Here is a 9,637-nt window from a genome sequence, read left to right on the forward strand (position 1 = left end):
TATATGCTTCTTAAAAATACATTTATGGAATTTTCTGGTGATCCAGTGGTTAGGATGCCATGCTTCCACTTCAGCGGCACAGGTTTGATCCCTGGTTAGAAACTAAGATCCCCGTGCTACATGGTGCAGCCAAAAAATTAAAAATAAAGACACATTTAATCATTTGGTTGAGTTTGAAATAAATGAAGTCTGAGTGACTTAGACAGTAAAAAATCTGCCTGCAATGTGGAAGACCTGGGTTCAATCCCTGGGTCAGGAAGATCCCCTGGAGGAGGGCATGGCAACACACTCCAGTATTCTTCCCTGGAGAATCCCATGGACAGAGGAGCTTGGCGGGCTACAGTCCATGAGCACAAAGAGTCGGACACAACTGAGCAACTAAGCACAGCACAGCTCTCATTTTTAAACCATGCATAATATATGCACTTTGAAAATGCTGAAGTTGGATCTATGTGAAGATTAAATAATGGGAAAGAATGCAGACAGGGGTTACCAACATATAAAGAAAAGAACAAAACAATGTAACACTCAAAAAGAAAATTCGAATGTAAGTTATTGAAAAAAAATCATAGAAATGAAAAAAAAATTTAATACAGAAAAGCATAAAAATGTAATACTTTTTATTCTATTCAAGTTTCCCAGATAGAATACAAACTAATAAAACTAACTTATTTGAGGAATCAATTATTTCTATAATCAAATTGTATATGCCTTCCTACTAAGTTGCTTCAGTCATGTCCAACTCTTGGCGACCCTATGGACTGTAGCCCACATGGCTCCTCTGTCCATGGGATTCTCCAGGCAAGAATACTGGAGTGGGTTGCCATTCCCTACTCCAGGGGATCCTCCTGACCCAGGTATTGAACCCATATCTCTTACATCTCCTGTGTGGGCAAGTGGGTTTTTTATCACCAGTGCCACCTGGGAAGCCCCCAAATTCTGTGTGTGTGTGTGTGTGTGTGTGTGTGTGTGTGTGTGTAATATGCTATGCATTCATATGTATTAATCTAACAAATTTAAACTATGAAGAAAATTCTAACATATAAAGTATCTTGAGTCCTTAATAAATTTATCAAAGTTTAACAGTCATGCCTCTTCTCTCTGATCATTAGCAACTCACAAAGTTTTTCAAAGGACACAGTCACACATTTCCCACCAAAACATCAAATGAAACTTGAAATTAGACCCTAGGATTAACCCACAAGAGACAACAGAGGTCTTCAGAGAACTGCAATCTGGCAGGGCAAGGCAATGACATAAATCCACCAAAAATTATTCAAGGGGCAAACTAATGGACAAATCAACATTTGAAAAGATGGATGCAATTAATGGATTAGAAAAAACAAAATTTAAAATATTATCTTTTATATTTAATAACAAATTTAATGATACACTGTTTTTAGACATAAATAATGGATATCTCCCTCAGCAGTAAAAAGTATTCGACTCTCAACACTAGGATTCAGGAACAGGATGACAGATTTTGGCAGACAGAGGGGAAAGAAAGAGACTACAAAGAAGTCAAGGTACTAGGGAAAATAAAAACAATTTGAAACATAATGGGTTAAAATTTAAGTGTTTAGTGGTGAGTTGGTACTTATTTAATATTGACTCAAAAGACATAAAATTGTGGATAAAATAATACGGAATCTGAGATTTCCTTCGAAAGACTACAGAAGGTAGGGAGTGGCTAAGGATATAGAAGAAACATGTATGGATGTTAGTTGATAATTGCTGAAACTGGATAATGGCTATATAGAGGTTTAAGATGTTTATCAGTTTCTTAAATATTTCAAATGACCCATGATAGCTTTTTAAAAAATAAATTTAAAAATAAGTGACCTGTTTTCATGAAGATGGTACCAAATGCAAAGAAGTAAGCCCCAGGCCCTCCCAAAGTCAAAGCCAAAGCAAAGACTTTGATGGCCAAGAAATCAGTGTTGAAAGGCATTCACAGCCACCAAAAAATAAAAGAAAGAAGGAAAGGAAAAAAAAATCCAAAGGTCACCCACTTTCTGAAGGTTCAAAACACTGCAGCTTAGGAGGCAGCCCAAATATCCTTGGAAGAGCGCCCCCTAGGAGAAGCAAGCTTGACCACTAAGCCTTCATAAAGCTCCCCCTCACCAGGGAGTCAGCCAGGAAGAAAATTGAAGACAGCAGCACACTTCTGTTCATTGTGAATGTCAAGGCAAACAAGCACCAAATTAAACAGGCTTTGAGGAAGTTCTCTGACATGGACAGGCTAAAGTCAACACTCTGCTCAGGCCTGATGGAGAGAAGGCATATGTTCAACTGGCTCCTGACTATGACGCTTTAGATGTTGCCAGCAAAACTGGGATCATTAAAACTGAGTCCAGCTGGCTAATTCTAAACATAAGTCTTCACTATTATAAATAAATAAATAATAAAAGTAAGTTTAAAAGGGGTGGACAGTAGGCATAAAAGAGACTTTTAATTAAAGTGTCTATATAATTTACTATCCAAACTGGAACATGTCAGGAATGAAAGGAGACAATATTAATACATATTAACTGGTACATGCCTAAGCCAGTGCTAAGCTGGGAAGTCCTGTATGTATGGTCACTCTGCTTTTAACCAGCAGGTTTCAGATATCAGGCTACTGTGATTTAAGATTTGTTGCAAAAACAGGAAATATAGAGAATAACCTGTAATTGAGAACATTTAGATCATTACCAACCAGTTGTTTTTAAGTCTGAAACGAACCAGTCTCAAATCATCACCATCACCACTGATCCATCTGGACCAGAAGTCACAAACTGATGGCCTGGCGTCGGATCCAGCTTGCAGATGTGTTTGCATTGGCCTGCAATGTATTGGGTTACAGAGTACTTTTCTTAAAGTATTGAGTTTGTTGCCAACATTTCCAAGCTGAACGATGTCATATTAAAATCCAGATTCCTAGCTTCTCTTGAAACACTTAAGTATTGAGAGCAGGCAGACATTCTCACATGGCAACTGACTGGAGCAGAGCTTTCTCTCCCTGATCCAGCCCAGTCCTCATCTCCCTCCAGTGATTTCTAATACCAGGCTGCTTTGCTTGGTTTCTTCTTGGACTCCGACAGATACCTGACTTTTCAACCTTCATACTAGACCAAGTTCTCATCCTCAGAACAATGAAAGTGAGGTTGGCTGCAGAAGCTGTCATTTTATAAACCATCAAAAATAGAAATCAACCAACCCAGATACTAAATGGGAAATTTTCTGAAGATTTGTAGGGGATGTACTATTACTACTCTTTAAATAGGCCTAACAACAACAACAACCAACTAATTCTATTCAGAAAATTCCTCTTTAATTTTTCTACAGTTCAGATCATTTCATATTTCCCAAGTCACATAGCCTGAATGGTATAAGTAAAGCTTCCAGAAATTCCCTTACTAAAAAATACAATAGCCAATCTACAGCCCATTGGCTAAATGAACAACTGAAGGTCCACCCCAATGACTGCTATCCACCCTGCTTCTTTCCACAAGCGATTGTTAGAAGATCTTCATTAATTACAAGTTTCATAAACAGGTGTGCCATGTGGGAGGCTGGGGAGAGACAGCTCCTGTCTTCATAAGAGTTTGGAACTAAAAGAGGTTTCTAGCTAGAAAGCATTCCAAAATAGGATAAATTATTTTGAGAGTAGAGAGAATAGCATCAGAAGGCAAGGATGTTCATCCTGGAGATTGATACCCAAACAACATTAGCACTTAGAAGAAAGGAAATGGAGAACTATATACTTGGTTTCATAACCAAATTATGAGAACTTACATGTTTTGAAAAAATTATATTATGGCAGAAGAATCTGTGGCCTGAAAGGAGTCTCTTAGGATTCAGAGAAATGAGTTTGCCTGTGTAGTGTTGGTCCTAATCCAAGGAGAGTTGTCAAAGATGAGTTTAGGAATCTTTCTTTTCTACTGGTTTCCTTATGAAATTTCCACTGTAGCCAGGCTGCTGTCCACTGTTGTCTCCATATAGACTATTCAAAATGCTTTGGCCTTTCCTGTGATTTTTGGATTTCCACTTAACATTTCATTTCATTTGTATTAGTGTTTTAGGGTAGAGATAACTGACATTCTTACTACTAAAACAGAGAACCATCTGTTTAAAGAACCATCCTAAACACTTTGTGGTCATTTATCTAACTGAAAACTATGGAATGATTAAGAGAAGTAAGATAAGCTATAAAGAATAGAATGGGGACTTCCCTCATGGTCCGGAGATTCGGAATCCGCCTTGTAATGCAGGGGATGCAGGTTCAGTCTCTAGTTGGTGAACTAAAAGCCCACATGCGGTGAAAAAACTAAGCCCCTGTCCCACAACTAGAATCCATACACTGAAACAGCAATGCAGCAAAGACCCCACGTGCTACAACTAAGAGGCAACCAAATAAATTAATACACAAATAAATATATATCTAAAAAAGAATAGTATGAGTCCCTAGCACATATTGCTCTGAGAAAAATCTGTAGAAAACATTACCATTTTATTCATCTTATATATTCATTGTGTCCATTTCTTTTCTTCGTCTCCTTCAAACCCACTGCAAAGATATCTTTATCTCTACCACCACAATCACAACTGTTTACATCAAATAGCCTCTACTTCACTGAATCAGACAAATGATCACTTCATTTATCTGATGGCCTATAATCAATATTTTACACAGCCCATCATTCCTTCCTTCTTGAAAGACTTTCTTCCCTTCACCTGGCTTCCTGGATACCACCCTCTCCTGGATGTCCTCCTTTCTCACTGTTTCTTAGCCTCCTTTGCTAATTTTTGCATTATCTCTAAGACTCCTAAATATTGGGGTGCCAAAGACGGGATTTGCATGCGTGCTAAGTCGCTTCAGTTATGTCCGACTCTGCAACACTGTAACCTGCTGTAACCTGCTACACTTCTCTGTCCATGAGATTCTCCAGGCAAGAATACTGGAGTGGGTTGCCATGCCCTCCTCCAGGGAATCTTCCCAACCCAGGGATCGAACCTGCATCTCTTTTGTCTCCTGCATTGGCAGGCATGTTCTCTACCACTAGCGCCACCTGGGAAGCCCATAGGAAGACTTCTAAATACTGGGGTGCCAAAGATGGTCTTTAAACCTCTTCCTTTGTACCTTTAAATTCATTTCTCTGTGGTCTCACTCAGTCTCAAGGCTGTAAATACTGTCACTATGCTGATCACTCAAATTCAACTGCCTGCTCAAACACTCCACCCAAATGTCTAAAGTGAAAGTGTTAGGTTCTCAATCATGTCTGACTCTTTGCGACTCCATGGCCTGCAGCCTCCCAGGCTCCTCTGTGAATTTTCAAAACAAGAATACTGGCATGGATAGCCATTCCCTTCTCCAGGGGATCTTCCTGACCCATAGATTGAACCCCAATTTCCCACATTCTTTACCATGGCATCTTTAACATTCCCAAAACCACATTCCTGACTTTCCCACACACACATACATACTAAAAACCTTCTCCTTCCACAGTCTTTTGTATCTCAGCTAATGAAAACTCCATTCAAGTTCAAGAACTTGTTGTCAACCCTGACTTCTCTCTTTGTCTCACGTGGACATCTAATCTATAAGAAACCTCTGTTGGTACTATCTTCAGAACCAATCCAGTCTTGACTACTCATCACTTACCTGCTAAATACTTCTTTATCAAAGTCACTGTGAGCTCTTGCCTGGATCATAGCAACAGCTTCCTAACATCCAAGCACTGCCAGTCTCCTTCAGTCTGGTCTCAACACAGAAACCATAATGATCCACAGAAAATGTGTCAGATCAGGGGTTTCCCTGGCGGTCCAGTGGCTAAGACTCTGTGCTCCCAATGCAGGGTGCCCAGCCTGGTCAGGGAACTAAATCCCACCTGCTGCAACTCAGAGCTCACGCTGCAGCAAAAAGGTCCAGCATGCCACACTAAGACCTGGCACAGCCAAATAAATTATTTTTTAATGTCAGATCAGGTTACTCTGCCCAAAACCTTACAGTGTCTTTTACTTCACAAAGAATAAAAGCCAAAGGCCTTTAACTTGTTAGTGATAACCTGAATGATCAGTCACCCACCTCCTTCCCCCAGCTCCCAGGATTTCTCAGTCACCCTGACCGCTCCCACTCTCTCCTCAGTCTGCTTCAGACACAGAACCTCTTCGTGTTTTTTGAACATGCATGTCACTTGATGTTCCCTCTGCTTAGAATGTCCTTTCTCTAGATGACCTCTTACGAGTCTTGGCTCAAAGCTCACCTCAGTTGGATTTCTTCTCTGACCACTGTATTTGTTTCCTACTTATCCTCAGGATTTTTTTTTTTTTTTTTGGACAGCAATTATGATCTTATCAAATATAACACTTAGTTTTATCTCTGCATACCCTAGAAGGTAAACTCCATGCAGGCAAGAATTTTTTTATTCATTTTATTTTTTTATCCATTTCATTCAATGCTAAATCCCCCATGCACAACTCTGTGTATGTGTGTGCTCAATCACATCTGACTCTTTGCGACCCCATGGGCTGTGGTCCACCAGGCTCCTCTGTCCATGGAATTTTCCAGGCAGGAATAATGGAGTGAATGGAGTGGTTGCCATTTACTCCTCTAGGATCTTCCCAACCCAGGGATCAAATCTGCATCTCTTGAGTCTTCTGCATTTGCAGATGGATTCTTCATCACCCCATGAGAAGCGCATGAGTATATGTGCATATCTCCAAACCTAGTTTAGCTCTAAGGAGAGCAGTGGTGGGGTGGGAGGGTTGGTGAATGGGCTCAGGATTGGTGTGGTTGAAAAGTCTACAAATATGGTACTTTATCTTTATAAGGACTATTCTAAGCTTTTAAGTGTGATATAGTCGTTAATTATTTTTATGTAATGGGGGATTATTTGCTAATAATTACCTAATGTATCACAGATACTACTATGTAGCCCCTATCTGCTATTCCCATACTCCAGCTACATCTGATTGGATCAGTTGTTATTATTTAGTGGATAAGTCATATCTGACTCTTTTACAACCCTGTGTACTGTAGCCTGTCAGGCTCCTCTGTCCATAGGGTTCTCCAGGCAAGAACACTGGAGTGGGTTGCCATGCCCTCCTCCAGGGGGTCTTCAGGATAGAACCTGCATCTCCTGCATTGGCAGGCAGATTCTTTACCACTAAACCAGTAGGGAAGCCAACTGGACTAGAGTATATATCTCATTCAAGGTGGGAAATAAATCAGATCATCTCTCCCAGGAATTTGGAATAGAGATGTGGAGAGATTAAGTCAGTCAGAGAACTGTGAAGACTGAAACTATAGACCATGTAGAGTCTGAGACCATTATCAACCAACACCATATGTAAAGTGAATTTTTAGACAGAAAAAAAAAAAACCATAATTAAGGAAAGAAAGCTTATGAGAAGAAAGAACAGAATAGATGGTGCAGATGTATAGAGACAGAGAGACATTTGGTCTTCCACTTTTCAGTGCCATCCACATTTCTAAGCTCTGTTTCGTTACTCATGCTCTTTCCTAACAATAACACCGTTTATCATGAATTACTTTAAACAGAATTGGATTCCTTACAATGTTAGACTCTTAACTTAAATATCCACTATATTTTCCATGGTACAAACTAAGACAATATTCCAACACTTGAAAAAATATATAAAATACAAAAAAAGGTTCTCAATGCTGAATCCACTGCTTTTAATTTTAAAAAGTATAAGAAGGCAAAAACCAAGTCTGATTCTTGCCTTTGCAGGATTGCTCATATTCACATTAATTTGCATGCCCTCATTATTTAAGTTTGATCACTATTAAAGCTATTATTTAACATTTATTCAGCAAAAGCTCCTTAATTCTGCCATACATTCCCATCCATTAAAACAGCTGTTTTGAGCCTAAATATCCCAAGCCCTTGGTGAGAAGAGTTGTATGTAATTTGCTACTACTAATAAAGTACATAAATTTACAAACTATTTCCCTTTTTTATAAACTCACACAGCTGGAGTTCCTTGCATTCCCACATGCATTCAACAGTGGAAGAGAAAGTGTCGGGTTTACTAGTAAATCCACAGGAGCCACACATTATCTTCAGCCTGTATTACTAGGGCCCAGTCCATCGTTTGAAATATCTGAAGGGAATAGGTGACACAAATGTGTACTTCACATTGCACTTTCTTAATACACAGGTCACTTACTCAGAAAGGCATTCTCTGGCTCCACCAAAAAAGTTTCTATCATGTTATTCTTTCTCACTGAGTATTAATTCACTATCATCCGATACTTTTCTCGTTAGCTTTTGCTTTGTCTTTCCCACTGGAACATGGTTCTATGAGAACTGGAACCCAACTTGTCTGTTTTGCTCATCACCATTTCCCTAGTACTTTAGAGTATGTTGTACCTGGCACAAAATAGGCACTGAGCAAATACTTGCAGAGAGGATAAATGGATGGTGTAATGAACACATTAAGACGTTCCTGTCCCAGGGCCTTTATACTTTCTTTTCTCAGCCAAAATCTCCCACCCCTTATTCTTCTCATGGCTAATTCCTGTACAGCATTTGGGTCTCAGCTCAATCACTGGCTCCTCAGAAAGGCCACTGATTACACTAGACTCTCCATCCGTCAATGTCTTCTCTAACCTGTCACCTTATTTTGGATTAACACAGCCCTTAAGTCTATCCAAAGTTTCTATTTATGTGTTTTCTCCATGTTTATTATCATCACATGTCTACTCACTGAAGTGTAATTTCCACAAGGAACTTTGACTGGTTCATCAACTGTCTCTAAAACTAGAAGAGGGCCTGACTCTTAAGAGGCAGCCAATAAATATTTGTTAAGTGAGTGAATGAAAGGTTGAAAACTGCAGTTTTAAAATATATGCCCACACACACTATTACTGTTCTTCAGTACTGGGATTCAAACAACAAACTAAACTGCTATAAGCACAACTAATTTTTTAACAATTAAAATATCACATATGATATACATCAAAAGATTGCCAAATTATATTTCAGATGGATTTAAAATCCTGGTTGGGTACAAGTAGTACATGGTCAGTAGTTGGTTCAACTTTGACTAGCTGCACTTACAGTTTCCAAGAGAAAATCTTCCTTTCTTTCCTCATATGGACTGGAAACTAAAATTGCAAAGGAGGTGTTGCTATAATAAAACCACAACCAGTCAGACTTGCTACATGTATTTCACCATTCAATATATTTCTACAGGCAAACAGACAGAATTCCTAAAGAAAGAAAATTTTCTAATTCCAAAAAGCACCTTCCTGTGCCTACTTTCCCAAATAGAATTAAATTCCACTTTGTAACAGTCTCAGATCTAAAAGAGGGGTGCACTTTCCTCCCCAGAGCCAGAAAATCACAATTATAACCACTCAAGAGATCAGTAACTGGATTAGCCCATAGGAGGCAGACTAAAGCTGTCAATCGTGAAGACATTTAACCCTCTAAGACAATTTGTCTTACAATCCCATAGCCTCCACCTAAAACCATTTCCTACCAACCTATGGGCACCTGTGAGATCTCCCTTACACTCATCACCTTTTGGAAATCTTTTCTGATTAACCTCATTTAGTCAACCATAATGATAATCAGACAACAAATATTTATTGAACAAACATTATGGAGCTGACATAATCTGTGTA

The sequence above is a fragment of the Budorcas taxicolor genome, chromosome 1 (genome assembly GCF_023091745.1).
Source record: "Budorcas taxicolor isolate Tak-1 chromosome 1, Takin1.1, whole genome shotgun sequence".
Classification (NCBI taxonomy): Eukaryota; Metazoa; Chordata; class Mammalia; order Artiodactyla; family Bovidae; genus Budorcas; species Budorcas taxicolor.